General features: G+C 30.1%; 1 protein-coding gene across 1 annotated transcript in view; it reads left to right on the top strand.

Moving 5' to 3' along the window:
• The first annotated feature begins 12,835 nt into the window (after positions 1-12,835).
• The window catches only part of CngA (Cyclic nucleotide-gated ion channel subunit A), a 42,541-nt gene continuing 37,463 nt past the window's right edge, over positions 12,836-17,913 (top strand). Inside the window, exon 1 of the mRNA XM_088188516.1 lies at positions 12,836-12,966. The gene's annotated coding sequence lies outside the window, so the exon portion shown is untranslated. The remainder of the gene's footprint in view (positions 12,967-17,913) is intronic.

The following is a 17,913-nucleotide window of genomic DNA, read 5'->3' as shown; positions in this document are numbered from 1 at the left end:
ACCCGGAACCGTACATACCCGGAATAACCGGGCACCCGGTTATTTCCCGGGAAATGCCCGTAGAACCGGGTAATGAATTAGTCCGGGTATTTGGATGCCCTATCCTCAACGTCTGAAATTAGACATGACAACAGAAAAAGAAGAATCATTTAAATATATATGTATGTATATGTGTTTTTACAGATACCAAAATATAATTTAAAATAATAATAGCATATGTGTATGTGTATGTTTTATATTGTGTATTGATATCGCACAAAACTGCAGTGGCGTTTATACCTATTTTTATATAAACCAAACCAGTGGTTTTTAATTTTTGTTTATCTAATCTGCTTCAAAGCGATCGATCGAAATAATTGTTGTAACACTTTTGATTGTGTACACATGCTTGCTATACATTCGAGAGCTATGACAACATTTAAAAATGTCACAATAATCATTCTGTAGATAGGCAGTGTTGAATTTATCGTACATTTGTATATGAATCACGTCGCTTGACCTGTACATTAATTTAATCTTATAATATTGGCCGATTGCCTGGAATGAGTCATCCTATAATGATGATAATGCAATAATTATTCAATGTGCGATTATGTTTATTGTATATTGTGTATTTATTTAAGAATATTTCTCTTTTGCAATATCTACAATACGTAATCATACATTCGCATACAGGTTGTTAAACTAAGCTTAAGAAATAAAAATACTATATTACAGAATCATAAATTATGCCAAAGATAAAACATTATGGATATTTGGCGTATGGAAAGCTTTAATAAAGTTACTAATGCAAGAACATGAATAAAAGACCAGTAAATACATAAAAAAATATTTATGATTGCGTGCTGATATTGTAAATGTAATATAAAAGTGTATTTACTTGCATATGAAACATTAAATAATTATGTATATAAGTTGTGGAATAATTAAATCATTCGTTGGATATGATAAATGGTTGACCAAAAAAAAAAAATTAAATTGCAAATTTTTCGTTGCAACATAAAAGGCGTGAGCAAAATGCTTTACTGCTATAATTTTATCAAACATTTTTTATTATATAAAATTAAATTTGTACGAATATTAATTAATTAATATGCATACTTTTTGGATGGCTTAATAAAAAATCTTTCCATAGGTGCTCGTGCTAGATGTTTGAAAATATGCATACTTTCTCGGAAGATCGTAAATATTTGAATGACCAACAATTTTTTGACTAAAGTGATTGTATAGTAATCATCATGCTATATCATAAACAATAATGCTTAAAGATATAATAAATACTTGTGTATTACATATTATTAATTTTAGGATTTATATATTATTAATTTGATAGGATTTATTTAATTTGTTCAATAGATATTAAGCAAAAAATATAAATAAATTTGCATAAACACAAAAATTAATTTTGTTTTTTATTATTTTTATCACAACGAAATATTTGAAATGCGGTCTTCAAATATTTTTTATTGAAAATTTTAAAACATAGTTAAAGGGAAAATTAAGCAATAGTAAAACTGACTGAAGAGTTGCCAGATCATGGCGGGATCATCACTGCCGCAATAACGACCACTAAATTGTTTTTAACGATTTATGGATTCAAATGTATTTTTTCATCATATGTATATTATCAAAACGGCTTTTATTTTCACATTATGGCTATAAGTATATCGATAATATGAATCACGATTTTGAGAAACGCAGTTTAAAAATACAGTCAAAGAACAATGGTATGCTTGTACACATGAAAGTGTATTCATTACCCTGATAGTCAAATTAGAGCATCCGGGTACTCGATTTTATTGTTTCGACTATTGACGTACCGAATATTTGTGTGTGTGGGTGAGAGAGTGAGAGAGAGAAAATGCGCGAAAGAGAGAAAGAGAAAAAAACATAGAAGGAGAGATTGAAACCACAGTGCATAGCAATTTATTGAATATTATGGGTAGTTCGACGAATCAATCGATTTTATCGTTTAGAGCTCGCGTTATAAGTTAGCTTAATAGACGTTCTAGAGAAAAGCTAATTAAACAAATAAAGTTGATTGGTTTATATTATTTCTAAAAATAATATTGCGCATAATTTTGTGACGATATATAATATCTGAAAAAATATTTTTTTCTTATTTAAAAACGCTTTCCTGATCATGTCTTGACATGCCTCAATCAATTGATTCTGTGTAGTCTTACTAGTCTAAGTGGCATTTGAATTTGAATTTCTAAGATGCGGTTTAAGAACAGTGTCACCAGCATCAACCCTGTACTTCAAAAGCCCTCGGAAATTACATTCAGTGTAAAATGTTTACATAAAATAATGAAATGCGGTGATTTTGTTTTAACTCAAATATGATTTTTTTAATAAGTGTCTCATTATTTTATCAAATGACACATATTTATGGCAGAATTTAGAGCATCCCCCAAATGACGTCCCTGTGTCTCAAAATGAATAAATACGAAAATTCATCATTAACGAAATTAAGAAGAAATGATGCACGTGTTTCAAGATCCATAATGATAAAAAATTAACCATTTCTATCGTAGTATTATAAAAATAAATATCAAGTTAAGAATTATTGTTGATTAATACAATGTAATCTTTTGTTGGTGATAAATAAATTTAAGATTTTTTCTCGTGTTCTAGTAAGTGATGAAATATGAAGCACTTGATGCATTTTTAGGGGGCGTAGACTTCGCGGCCAATGAGACTCTTGTATGAATCTAGATGGACTTTTCATTAAGTTATATTTACATTCTCGCGATGAAGGTGGCGCAGGTGGTGATGTCTCAGGGCTCTTGTGGCTGCGTGCGGTGAGTGGTTCGGGAGTTCCAGGATCTTCTCTCTATGGTTGGGTGGATCGTTTGCGTCTCTCCGCTGTCTCCGACCGTCTCTTGTCTGGTGCCTCAGCCCTTCTTTGTATGTAGAAACACCCATAGAAATTAAAAAAATTTTTTTTTAAATAAAATAACAGCAATGATAAATTATTTTACTCATAGATTTGCATTTGGAATATTGTTTTTACGTTTTCAAAAATATAAGAAATAATGTCTGGTCCAATTATATTGTCACAACCCTATATAAGCGTTAGTGAAATTATATACTTCTCTAAAATGTCTATGAAAATCAATTTGATATATAACAAAAGCATCCATTTTCTATTAAAATCTAAACCTAACTTACACGAATTAACCAAACTCAACTTGATCAAATAAAAGTTATAGTTATATATATAATTCTTAAAACTTTGATTAAGGCAAGTCCAAAATACAAACTAAACTATCTCGTCTCTCAGTGCAAAATAAGCGGAAGTTGTATTACTGGCTATGATGTATAATAAACACATAATTCTTTTAAATATGGTTATATATTATTATCCTTATATCCTTATATTCTTTCGTCATTGCATTTGTCGCATATAAATGATTTGTTCTTATCCATTGTGTTCTAGTCATTAATTACTATACATACTTTTATATATATGGTTTAAAGCCGTTATGCATTGTGTATTTAAATATTTAATTAATATTATATTTATACTATTTTTGCTGCATGGTTTTGGAAGCGTTGCCTTCAATGCTATTGTGTCTTATTTACGAAGTAGTGATTTGAGAACCTGAAAATGTAATCTGCTGCTAGTTTTTTTTATTTCTCTTTTGCCATTTTTTATTTTTTTTTTAAATGGCTAATAAATAAATTCTTATCTCAAGCAATACATTTTAAAGCTATTGTTTCTTTATTTTAGCAACCAGTTCAGAATCTTATTAAATTAATTAATTCAATAAAATTAAGACCATCGTGACCTAAGAGGTTAACATAATCACGTCACTATGGATAAATGCATAAAAAATATAGCAATTTAAAAAAAGATATATAATACATATGTACACATACGCACACATATATACATACACATACGAACTATCTACGTTAGCTTAAATAACGAATTAAATCATCCCAGAAACCATGGTTCGAGCATTTTTTACTAATACACCCATACCTCGCTTTACGGCCTAGATACGTTCCACGAAACTTGGCCGCTAAGCGAAAAGCCGTATAACGAATCAATTATTCTAAAACAAATTCATACAAATTCAATGGGATCGGTTCCAAATTTGTTAAATATGTAACATGGTTTATCATTTAAAATGCATTTTATCTTTTTATTTCATTTAAATCAAAAATACATACATTTGTACATAAAATAATAACAGACTCCAAAAACCAACAATAATCCATAAACAAAAATGAAACAACTTCATGTTACATACAATATGTGTATGAATACATACATATTTTTTTTTTAATGGCTTTAATCTGAAGACAATGAAGAAATGGTAACCTGCAGATCACTGTCGTTCTCATTTTTCGCTGGTAAGGATGGGCCTGGCTTAAAAAAATTGTCCATCGTTGTTTGTCTTGCCTTTTTGTCTCTTTCGTTCTTCAGTGATTAATAACAGCTAATGGCTGAGTTAATTCCTCGAGAAACTGTAGCGCTACGTTCGACGTCAGGATCGTTTTCAAGGAAGATGTTTATTTCTTGTTCGAAATAGGAAAAAGCTTTTGACAATTTTTTTGATGTTAGCTGTTTGGATACAACAGGCTCTGTCTCTTCATCAAATGCCGGTTCTGCTTGCAACTGAATGAGTTCCTTATATGAAAGGGGTTCCCTATCAGCTTCAAGTAGATCAAGCACATCACGTTCGTTCAAACCTTCAAAGTCGAGATCATGTGCTAGATCCAAAATGTTTTGCCTAATTTCAGGAAGGCAATTAACTTCTGCATCAGTACTTTTTACACATTCTGGCCATATTTTTTTCCAAACATGGTTCATTGTTGTTAATTTTAATTCCTTCCATGATTCACTGATGCTGTCAACAGCATCCTTGATGTTATAGTTTTTCCAAAATCTTTTAATTGAAGATTTACCATCGGTTTCACTTATAAGTTGTCGTAAAGTTCGGCGTAGGTAATATGCCTTAAAAGTGGCTATTGCACCCTGATCCATTGGTTGGATCAGAGCTGTTGTATTTTTCGGAAGGTACTCAATCATGACATCTTCAGATAGTTCGGTGCATTATCCAAAATTAGCAAAACCTTGTTGCTTAAGTTATTGTCTCGCAAATATTTTTTCACTTCTGTGCAAAAGTGATTTTTGAACCAATCCTTTAAAGTAGCTTCAGTCATCCAAGCTTTTTTGTTGGATCTCCATATGACGGGTAATTGATTTTTATTTAGTCCTTTAAGAGGCCTTGGATTTTCGGACAAATATATTAAAAGTGGTTTTAGCTTAAAATCACCCGCGGCATTTGCACCAAGTAGCAAAGTTAATCGTTCTTTAGACACCTTATAACCAGGCGCAGATTTTTCGGTTTTTGAAATGTACGTGCAATCAGGCATTCGCTTCCAATAAAGCCCTGTTTCGTCTACGTTAAACACTTGTTCAGGTTTATGACCACCTCTTTCAATAATTCCCTTTAAAATGTTGGGATATTCCTTAGATGCGGCCTCATCGGCGCTAGCTGCTTCACCTTTCATTTTAAAATTATGCAAATTAAATCTATTTTTAAATTTAAAAAAAAAAATGACATCGAAAAAAAGTTTTTTTGCCGTTATAGCGAAACATTTTAGGCCGTAAATTGAAAACGTGCCTTAATTGAAGAGGGCTGTTATAGCGAAAGGCCGTATAAAGAGCGGCCGTATAGCGAGGTATGGGTGTAGCTCACAACAAACTTGGTCAAAGGCTTTTCCAAAACAGTTAACATGTATTGTCGCATTTGTTAAAAGACAGGAGATAAGTGACAATACGGTATTTCTTTGACAAAATGTTATAAATGAGTAATGTTATGATAGAAATAAAATATTGTATATATGTACATACATATGACTTCTTTCTTGCGAACCCTCAAAAATGCCTCGGCAACAATGTAAGGTCAAAGTTAGGGTAGATAGAGCGGTCGATCAAAAAAGGGGTTAATTCATTCCATTATTTGAATAGGTGGTCGCTCATTCACTCACAAAACCATCATCTTTAATGACCTACGATAAAAGATCGAAAGTCGGATCACGCGATCTGAAACCTACCTAATATCCTGGTCGTGTGTCTCTATCGCTTTGGTGGCAATTAAAAACACAAGTCTTTAGATATTGTTTTTTTGTTGTGTGTGTATTTCAGCTTGTGAGAACGAGCACGTAGTCGCGTATAATAATACTATTTAACATTTATTATACATTGTATGCAATATAAGCCCGTATTAATATACATTTATAAATGCTCCTAAATTGGTAAAGTATATGCTATACCTTAATTTGTGAGAAAACGCTGCACAAACATAATAATGAAGGCCAAAGTTTAGTATCACAATCTGACGCCATTGTCAGAAATAATATTGTGAAAAAAAATTATGTAATTTATATGATGTATTAAGGATTAACGGAGCTTTGAAGAGCGATTTGACGGATCTTGTAGCAGCTTTTGCTTTTAATTTTGAGATCCTCCCGTTTCTCAGAAATATTCGTATACAAAAATAACAAGTACGCATTAATAATTACAGCCCGATAGCTTTGCTTTTTTCACTTGAAAAATCATTTTAAATATATTACATACAGTAGTGCGAATGCGCGTGTCATGCGATCTGAACGGAAACGGTCGTGTAAATTGCTGATATATAAAGTGCAAAGTGATTTTTTTTAATTTATAAAGACTTTAAACAAAAACAAACTGTCAGTGTACCAAGTGGCTCACAATCGGGGTCTTGAGAGACAACAGACAGGGCTGCCGAGAGTGAATCCGGGCCCTGGGAAAACAATGATTCCGGGCCTCATGACAAAAATAGCATTTTATATATTTTTTAACATCGTAATATAATTTCTTGACTAAGTACTAATGGGTACGAGCTAACCCTTTCTATGCTACAAATAATTATAAAAATTAGCCACCATTGCGACATATTTTCTGCGAAATATTTTAATTATATAATTTGAGTCATCGTAAGCGATGTGATCGAACTTGTGATAAAAGCGTAATATACGTTGTTATTTTCTTTAAAAAATATTTAAAATTCCAAGTGCTTCTACACACTTGGTGCGTCATAACACCATCAACAGGCGTCATTCGATATACTGCAATCATAATAAAATTGATAAAAAATAGGCTGCACCATTAATTGTTTGGATCGATTCAGAAACAACTAGTGAGAGAGTAAACGCGGCATAATTGCTAATAATTGTATTTTGAAGTTCTAGTAATGTGCATTAAGGACTTATAAGCAGTCGTTTGCATCGCTATGACACAAATGTTCGATAAACTACTTGAACCCCCAAACAGTCTGGGCACACCCTTGTTGATTCAGTTTGACCTCGATTGGAAGTAACGAGCTAGGAGTTTAAACAAATATGCTCAAAATGCATCTAGGGAGTTCGTTTAATTAAGCATATGAATGTAACCATCTGGATCAGTGTTTTATATACTTATAATATATGTATACGTATCTAGAAATAGTTAACTTGTTTATTTAAAAATATTTTGATTAACTGAATATAACTTAAAAACCATTTTATTACTAAATAAATGCAATTAGAGTTTTATCATTTGACGTTTGATTACACACTGAAAAGATCATTAACGTTATTTTTAAATGATCGTGAAAAGGCTTTTGACAAAGTATAACGTGATCAACATATTAAGCATCTCAGAATTATTTCAAGATGAATCATCATAAGAGTATTTTATCCCTAATGACTGAACAATTATTTAGAAATTAGATTTATTGACTTTTTGCGATGTGAGGGCTTTCTCCACTACGCTCTTCCCGCATCTCGTTTGCCGACGTTTCGACCACTAATGTTGGAGTCATCATCTTGGGCGTAAATTTGATATTGACTCAGCTGTCGCAGACTCCCGAGCTGCGTCGTCACTGATTCAATCTTGTAATTGTTATTTTTCCGTTTGTTTGTTACTAAGGGAACAACAAGTTTGTTTGAATGAATTTCTATTCATTTGATTGTACGTGTTTTATTATTTTTCCGTTTGTTTGTTACCAAGGGAACAACAGGTTTGTTTAAATAAATTTATATTTGTACGAATGTTGCTAAAATTTAATTTAGCGTTGTTTAAAATCGGTTACCAAGTATCAAAAATTACGTTCGCGTCGTGCTCTTTTATTTAATACTATTTTTATTTTTATTTCGATTTTATTTGCTTCTCTAGAATTTTTTAAAATTGTAATTATAATTTTCATTGAAAATATGATTTGGCAAAGTTGATTTTTTCTTTGTGAAATCCTACGCCTTGTCTGACCAATGTAATTTGTCACAATCGTTACAAGAAATTTGGTATACTCCTTTGGTATTTACCCCAAATATTAGTGTCAGTCCTTATGCGAAAAATAAAACAATACACTAGAGAAAAAAAAATCCGAACCAAGATAGTCAGGACAATATTCCTCTAAACTAAAAAATATATAATATGTCCTATTTAATTCGAATTTAATTACATATTATGCAGTCACGAATAAGAAATAAAAATGCTAAGGTGTTGTGCGTCTTTCTATACTGAATAAAATGTGGGCGCTCACGAAATAGAAGCCTTGGAAATGTGATGTCGTAAACAAAGGTTCATAATTATTACAAAAAATAAAATTATTACTCAATAAAAATATTGTTGTTCAAAATAAAAAATACAATACTACTAGAAACAAACTTTTTCTTTTTATGTAACAGTAAAAAACATGTAATTAATATATCTACATAATAATTAAAATTTAAGGTAGTAACTACTATATTAAATGTTATTTAAAAATGTGTTTGAAAAATATGCCCAATGCTTCAGATAACTTGCAATGTGACTTTAAATAGTTTAAATTAGAAACACTCAGGTGTAAGAATATTTATTTATAATGAAATAACGGGGATGTTTTATTTTCTCTCTCAAAGATAATATGAGCCGGTGATTTTGAAAGTGGAGCAAGTACATTATTTAAAAAAAAAAACGTTACAGCTAATTTTCATTAGAAATTAACTTAAAATGTCTGTTTATAATCAATTCATAATCATATCTATAAATAACAGTGTAATTTATTTTGGTCAGAGATATTAATTATTTTTTAATTTTAAAAGTGAGGCAAGTCCACTCAAAATTAAATAATCTTATAGTCCAGTCAAATAAGGGTTTAACCTCGGAATTAAAGATATCAAGCTGAAATTTTGCACAGACCTTTGTTTTGGCGTTCTAAATATATGGTGAAAAGTCTCAAAAGATATCGTGTCTGCTAATCAAGATATTAAAGGTCAAAGGTCATAAAAATCGTTTTTTTGCAAATATCTCGCCTCTTTTGCGTCGCATGTCATTAAATGTTTAACAAAACTTATAGAAAATAAAATTTTCTACAAGTTTGTAGTAATTTATTTCTTCATATGGTTAATGGTTTTCGAGATATAGCGCGGGGAGTGGGAAGCGCGCATCCGTTTATAGGATAACGCTATGTAAACTACGGAGCCAGAGTTACCTGTACATTCTTCCACAGTTACGTAGAAAACATCGCAAATTGCTATCTGCTGAATGAACCCATCTAAAGCATTATAACTTTCAATCTCCATATCTTCAAAAATCATCATCGATTACGCAAAAAGTAATACGTATGGCCTCTGATACTTCTTGCAAAAGCGGGACCATCCAACATTTTGTCGACAGAATTCGATGCATAAATTGTACTGAGAGCTTCCTTGATTCCGCTTCCATTCATTATATACCCTATGCATCCAATAAAAGATATAAGCATATGAAAGCCTCCTAGTTTCACAACTACTCTGGACAAGTCTGAGCTAGCATCTGAAGCTGCTACGATTTCACGTGCTTTTATGTACAACGGCTGATCAAAAGTTATTAAGCATGTTCTTTGTTCATGTTTCTTGGCAGTGTTTATAGCACACTGTAATGTAGTGTAAATTGTGTCCATATTACTCACAGGATGATGAATAAAAGTAAGAAACAGAATCCGAGAAGTTACAAAGTTCTCATTGTTTTTTGTAAGTTGTTCAATAAATCCATTCCACCCTGGCAACGGTGAGATATTTTTCCACTTTCCGTACTTCCACAACAAATCAACTACATTAAATATATATTTTAGGTTAGTTCTTCTACATTATTAAAATTTTGAACTTGAATCTCTTGCTCAATCCGGGTACGACATGATTTTCATACACTAGAAGGGGTATATGTGATAGTGCTGCTAACTCCTTTGCACTTGGTTTTGCTGTAAATTTCTTTATGCGGTCATCAGATATAACTTCAGATTTTGGAGTTATTATTTTTATCATTCCCATTATATGAACAGTATTATAGCCATCAAGAGTATAAATATTTTTCTGCATTATCTGCTGCATACTGTACTAAGGCACTTGACTATGATGGTTGATTACGAGGCTGTGGGTGATAAACAGCTGAAATTTAACATTTTACAGTATCACTATATGAAGCGAAAAAACCTAAACTTGACAAAACATCCAAAAGTCTTTTTGGATGTTTGGCCTATCTGTATTTTTTCTATGAAGAAATACAGATAGGCCTATTAATAACTGCGAAGAAAAGGACCGTTTTCGTATGGAAGTAATTATAGCATGACTTATAGCTGTGTATTTCGTTTTAAAATGCCCCGTCTTTCCTTTTCTGTTCTTTATAATAACTTCTTGCAGAAAATGTAATAAAGTTTTCGGAATTTCTTCATTAATATTTTACTAGGGGGCGGATAAGACTTGGTCTCAACAACAGAAGATCGAATATCTTCTCTAATAATCGCCGCAGCAGCTTCCACTACGCGCAAGTGTTCTTCTTCCGAAGTGCCTTTTTTATTTTCATACCAAGCTATGGATAAAACTTAAGCTTGAGCATCGCGAAAAGAAAAAATAGGGAATGATCCAATCTTCGTTATAACTATAATATCAGTTAAATATTTTTCTCTTAATTTGGAAATGATCTTCTTATCATCTGGTACATACTCCGTAAGGACATCTCTCAACTCTTTCAATTTTTTCGCACAAATTTCTTGTCGAGCAATATTTAATTTTTAATTCCTAATAATACAATGAAGAAAGTAATAAAATTATGGTTCAAACGACTTGCCGAGACCACTTTTTTCACGATTGTTTACTTTTTCAAAGCTTATACCAAGTTAAGCAGGTAGAAATACTCGCTGGATTCTATAAACGGATGTACGCCTCCCACTCTTCGCGCTATATCTCAAAAACGGTTAATGATACAAAACAAATATATTATAACTAAACTTGTAGATAATTTTATGCTTTACAAGTTTTGTGAAGCATCTAATGACGTGCAACGCATAAAACGCGAGATATTTGCAAAAAAACAAATTTTGTGACCTTTGACCTTTGATATCTTGATTAGCAGACACGATATTTTATAAGACTTTTTACCCAGTCCTTAGAACATCAAAACGAAGGTCTGTGCAAAATTTCAGCTTGGTATCTTTCATTCCGAGGTTTAGCCTTTATTTCGCCTTATTTAAATGGACTATTAATAATAATTAAAAAACGTGCTATTCTAGTTAGTTTCAATTTATAAGTAATGTGAAACTAAAAGTTGAAGGGTGAAAAATATATACAGAATAAATTAATATTGATCTTTATAATTTGTATTACTCTGTAGTTATTAAAGCTTAATATTTTTTTCAAATATAGCATGAATAACAAATTTCGAAGTGGCGCGCAAAGAAAGGGTTAAAAAAACAACCGCTTCACTCTTCACGTCAATCTGTTCAGCTCATTTTCTGGACCCCAGAGTTCAACCGGCTTCGGAGATGACTGGATCCTTCGGACGCAACAAGGTAATAGGACTTTACGTATACTTCAACAAAAATACACAAACGTGAAAGTAATTAAAATTGTTATTCAACATTAATTAATAACAACAATAGCTTTGTCGTATATATAAATAAACACACTTGACACAAAAAGCTTGAACATAACCAATTAATTTCAACGATATTTTATTTAGCACATTTTTATATTTTCTTAATTACGTGATTCAATTTTACGTGAATGAATTTTAGTTTTTTTGTAAATAAAATTTATACATCAATAAAAGTCAGGTTGATATAAAATCGCTTCGTTTACAATTATATTAGTAATTTATATTGGTACGATACATTTATATTTCCTATAATAATCCTGCTTTAAATAATATTAGAGCAAAATATAAAGCAGATGGAATTAAAAATCAAGCAATCACATATGTTCAGAATTTTTGCTACATGGAATTTATTTTCGTTTGCGCAATAATCCATTCACCATAAAATAATATAAATAGCTGTAACCTTTTCGATATTATGATTATCTATATAATTTATATCTGAGTGGCCAATATTTTAAAACTAAATTGCGGATCAAGCTGACTAACAAATATAACTGAGAAGTTCAATTGTAAGTACAGCAGTTATCCTCGTCACAAAAAATTATATATATCCTACGAATGTATGATCCCAAAAATAATAAGTTTTCATAGTATATTTTCATAATTTTAATTTCCAATCTGAGTCAGAGTACAAATTTTATGAAGTGTTATTGTTTTTGAATATGTACTTAGTTACTAAAATAGTTTTTCTAAATTAACTTATTCAAAGTAACTGACGATTGTAAATAGAATTGTACAATCGTGTTTCATTAAAATGTTTTGGCACTTAGTGCATACGTATACAGGTAGCGTGCGTCCAATAACAATTATGTTTCACGTCAATCGTTTTATGTGCCGAGGAAGGTGTGCAAGAGGGCCCTAATTGCTCTTTGCCACTATGTTCTCGAGGATGACCTAACCAGTATAATCGCGACTTCTGCACGTTCAACACCACTTTTCTCTTGACGTTTTTTCTTATCATCGGCGGGATGGAAAATAACATGATATTGCGCGACGCCAGTTAACAAGATTAACATTTAACTATTATAATAAGTGTGTTAATAATAATAGTAAGGAACTACTAATAAAATCACTCAATTGCTATACATTTAAAAATATTATGTGGTTAAAATATAAACCGTTCCGGCGTCGATCTTCATAAGTTTATAATTGGATTGTCAATATTGCTGCTCACTTAGATTTGTTTAATTTATTATAAATATATTTTTAGAATAAATATTAAATACAAATATTGATATAAGAAGCTTATTTAATTTTAAAAAAGATGTAAAAAGTATTACTAAAATCGTCTATAGTTTCAAAGAGGACTTTTACTCCAAAATATATTTAATTCCTTAGATGTAAGTATTGCAGATTTATTTCTAAACAATATATGTTGTATGTCATTTTTTAATTTTAATTTTAATTTTCACTTACTTGCTGTTAAGTATTATTAAAAATATTTTTATTAATCATTTATAATCAAACATACACATATTTTTTAAAAATTAAATAACGATTATAAATACCCATAAAATAATAAATGATATAGTTTTCTTCATTGTTAATATTTTCTTGTTAGCATTCTAGTAATTTTCTGATCCCTTGCAGATAAAACAGTTTTCTAGATATGATAATTGAGAACTTCATAATGATAAAATGTAACAGAATATTAAAAATATAAAATTAAATAAGAATAAAAACCTTACACTAACCATTTATTAAAATTGCAAACCTTTTAATCAAATTACTGACAATCAATACAGACCATTTGTATTTTAACATTGTTAATTAAGTATTAATTTAATAAAACCTTGAAAAGATATTTTGACTATGAAAGTTTTAATTTAATTATTTAAAGAGGAATGAGTTACAAAAGCTTTAAAATTATGTAGAGCTTATTGTGCATTTTACCAATATTTATAAATGTATTTACATATTTCTTAATTATTAGGATGGTTTAAATATTTAAATATGACATCACACGAGGTGAACCATTAATTTAATTATTCACATAATCATTGACATATAAAAGGATTAAACGCTTTGCATACGAAATAAATTGAACCGTAATTGTTTCAATTCATAATTTTATGGGCACGTTTCATATCTTTGACATTGATTATAAATATCAATAATTTGACTGCATCATTAATATATACCATTTTTTTGCCTTTCATTCAGTACTTTTTTTCTTTAATATTGATCATCAAATTTATTTATACATAATATAATTTATTTAAAAAGATAAAACTTTATTCGACCTCTCGATTATTTTTTTTAATTCCATTTGCATAAAATGTACTGCAAAATATTTCGATCCTTTTCGATCACCTGCATTTTGATTTTATTTTCTTCTAAGAAGTTATGCATCGATTTTAATAAATGGTAGTCGGAAGAAGTAAGGTCTAAGGAGACAAAATCTCTCAGTTAAGTTCCTTGATTTTATTTAGAGTCAATTTCGCCACATGATTACGCGCATTGTCGTGTCTTAGAAAAATGCAGTCTTATTTTTTAAATTTCCTTGTGCAAATGATCCGATTGATCACAATAAAAGCATACTGTTTTAATAGTTTCATAATGCGTAATCCCTTTGCAATCCAATCTTACACACAATACTTTTTTTTACAGTGAGCCAGGGTAGTTTTTAATAATTGAGATTTGGATAGCCACTGTTTTTTAATACGGATACAACAACCATTTATCATCTTCGGTTATCAAATGCTCAAGAAAAGGCGACCAGCTTCAAGATCTAGAAGCTCTTGGAATATGAGTGTACATGCTGATTAGACGCGTACGGTGAGATACTCTCCCTTTCTCTCGCTCGCGTGTTAAATGACGAGAGTGAGTGAGAGATAAGGATGCGTTCGAAAGGAAAAGTATCTCACCGTATGCGCCTGGTGCTGACATGACATGAATCCATACACGTTGTCTCCAAGCCTTCCCAATTATCTTAACGTGTCTATGCACTGTTGAATCTGACTAGTATTGCTTCCATTTTTGCAGCCAAGACATTATCGTCTATATTTGCTTGTCTCACAGCTCCAAGATTATTCTTGATGTCGTAAAAAAAATTTTTAAAACCATCTTTGACATTTATAAATATTAGTATTTGCCACTTTTTTAAAAAAAAATTATATGACATCACTTGATAAAAATTCTGTCATCGTAAATTTTCGTTACAAATTTTTTTTTTAAATATCAGAATATGGAGCCTCATGTGGTTCGCCGGAAATAAAAAATAACTATTACTTTTCTTCATTATTAGATTTTTTAAAATGATTATCTTGATTTTAAAATTATAAAAACGAATAAGCTAGAAATTTTAATAAAATAATTTAAATTGAGTTAACCAGCGGTTCTCAAACTTTTTTAAATTTGTAAAAACTTTTTTCAAGCAATCTTCTCTTTTGTATTGTGACATTTTTACTAATACGAGTTTACTGATATATAATTCATTTGCAATAAAATATTCACTAACCGTTGTAATTCACTCCATCGTAATGTGAAATTTTCCAGGCACATACACAGATAATTTATATTGTCTTTCACGTGTAAATCACTTTTCACAATAACTAGTTATATAATGATAGTTTAAAGTGTCTCGATTTTTTACTGTTTTTCGCAATTGCAACAATATTACCCCATATCGTTTATATTTGGTTTCAAATATTCGTAATTTTGCATTTTTCAGATATTCTGGTAAAACCCGATTCTTCCTTATGGTACCACAGATTCTATTTTTTTTTCATATATTTTTTTTTTGCTATTTCAACACTGTTATAAAAATCGTCCATATAAAGATAATGCCATTTGTATTTATTGTCTGATGTTAGATGTGATATTGAATCTTGTAACGAAATTCCAGGTCCTGAATATATTTTAAATTTCGATATGTATCCTGACACTAATTCACATACCATTCTTATCACTATACCGTACTTTGTGAGCTTACTGGGGTTCTATACGTGAAAATTTAATCTTCCACACCATGGGATCATACCCTCATCCAGAGATATGTTTTGGCTTGGTTTGTACATATTTTTTAATCTTTCGGAGAAATAATCAATTATTTTTTGTACTTTAAACAGTAATCCTACATTATCAGGAATATTTTCATTATTGGAAAAACGCAGGTAACGTAATATTTGATAAAACCTATTTCCTATTTTGTAAATATCAAGGTAAATAACTCGAAAAAATTCCCACTTTCTAAAATAATGTGTTACTGAGATTCGGTATTTCCAGTAAGCCAGTATTATCTGACGGGAGATAATATTTACTCACAAAAAATATGTTGGAATTTCCTTATAACAGGATAGAAAAAAATACAATAGAATCTTACTAATCTGACAATCTTGAGATTCTCAGTAATCCAATACTATCTAATGGTTAATGATATGATAAATTTTTAGTGTCTTGTACTTTTTATATATGTACATCGTATTTTTTTATTTTATGTAATTTGACTTTATTTCTAAATAAACCCATTTACCCAATAAATTATTTTTAAATATACATATTTATATGTTTGTGTATAAAATATCATATTTTTTCTTTTTTTACATCGTCCGAAAAAAAAGTGTGCTGGATAAAAGTTTTTAGAAATTTGAAAAAGTTTGAGAACCGCTGGTTAACTCAATTTAAATTATTTTAATTTAAATTCCTAGATTACTTGCTTTTATAATTTTAAAATCATCAATCAATTTTAAAATCTAATATTAAGGAAATGTAATAATTAATTTCTATTTCCGGCGAACCACATGTTGAGAACCACCTAATAATGGCTTGAATTGATGCATTGTTACATTTATAACATGTCTAGAAAAATTTGTTAAAATATTCGGACCACATCAAAAGATACATAAGTTTGTCTGGTAGTGAAACTGCCTGATGAAAGAAATATAAAATATATTTATAAAACCTTCGCATTTGTCTAAATATAATTTAAAAAAAAAAAAAAAAAAAAATGAAAATTCATACATTAATTTAGTCATCTCTTAAAAAAAAGCAAATAAAACACTAAACATATATTTTTAATTTGACATGGAAACGAAAACATACACAGGACGCCAATTGGCGTCTGCGGTAGGTAAAGTGTTAATATATAAGAAGGTATAGACTGGTCTTTCTTCTGGTTCTTTTTAGCGATTATATTTACTGTTATTCTAAAAAAAAATTTTATGTGATTTGTCGATCTTTAAAATGTACAAAAACACTCTTATTTATAAAAAAGGTAATTAATTTTGTATGAAGAACATAGACTAGTTGCAGTATTGTCAGCCCCTGCTAAATAAATTGAAATAATTAACCTTTTGTTGGACCAAAATTATGGTTTTCGTCCTGCTCGTTTCACTTTATCTCGCCATCTGTATGGGTATTAAAGTATAGGTCGTATATTTTAATTTTGCAAAAGTTATAAGTGAGAAAATTGTTTGCGATTATTTCTGAGTTATTTGAGAGATCGTCTATGGTTTTATCCTGAATGATAGAATGTGACGAACTTCGAACCCCATAATTTAAGGAAATGCTTTCACATTTTTTTCTTAAGTAAAGCTTATTATTAGAGGTACACATTTTTAGTAATTTCAAATATATAAAATATGCAAATAGATTACGTTATTTCTGTCTTTAAGGCTTATTTAAATTTTGCTTTAACCTAAATATTATTGATCCAAGTTCTTTATAAAAAAGTTGGCTCATATAAAGGTAAAATCCCTAATTTTAAAAAGGCTTAAGCAACTTATTACTTTCTATTGTGTACACCGTCTGTCCTAAGAATTATATTGTCTCATTTTAACTAAGTGTTCTTTATATATGGCGTGCTGACAAACTAATTAAATTACACGCATTCTATGTTCTAAGTTCTTGTCCAATGTCGATGTTTTGTGGAATTTCTTAATTATTGCATTGAATTATTATTTTGTACAAAGCTTATGACTTTATACAGAGCAGTTGATCAGTCTTTGATTGAAGCGATGGTCAACAATTAGAATTTTAATACCCACTTGTCTCTT

This window comes from Plectrocnemia conspersa, unplaced genomic scaffold, assembly GCF_051122295.1.
Source record: "Plectrocnemia conspersa isolate PC_06_02 unplaced genomic scaffold, ASM5112229v1 ptg000006l, whole genome shotgun sequence".
NCBI lineage: Eukaryota > Metazoa > Arthropoda > Insecta > Trichoptera > Polycentropodidae > Plectrocnemia > Plectrocnemia conspersa.
This window is presented reverse-complemented; position numbering and strand designations above follow the sequence as displayed.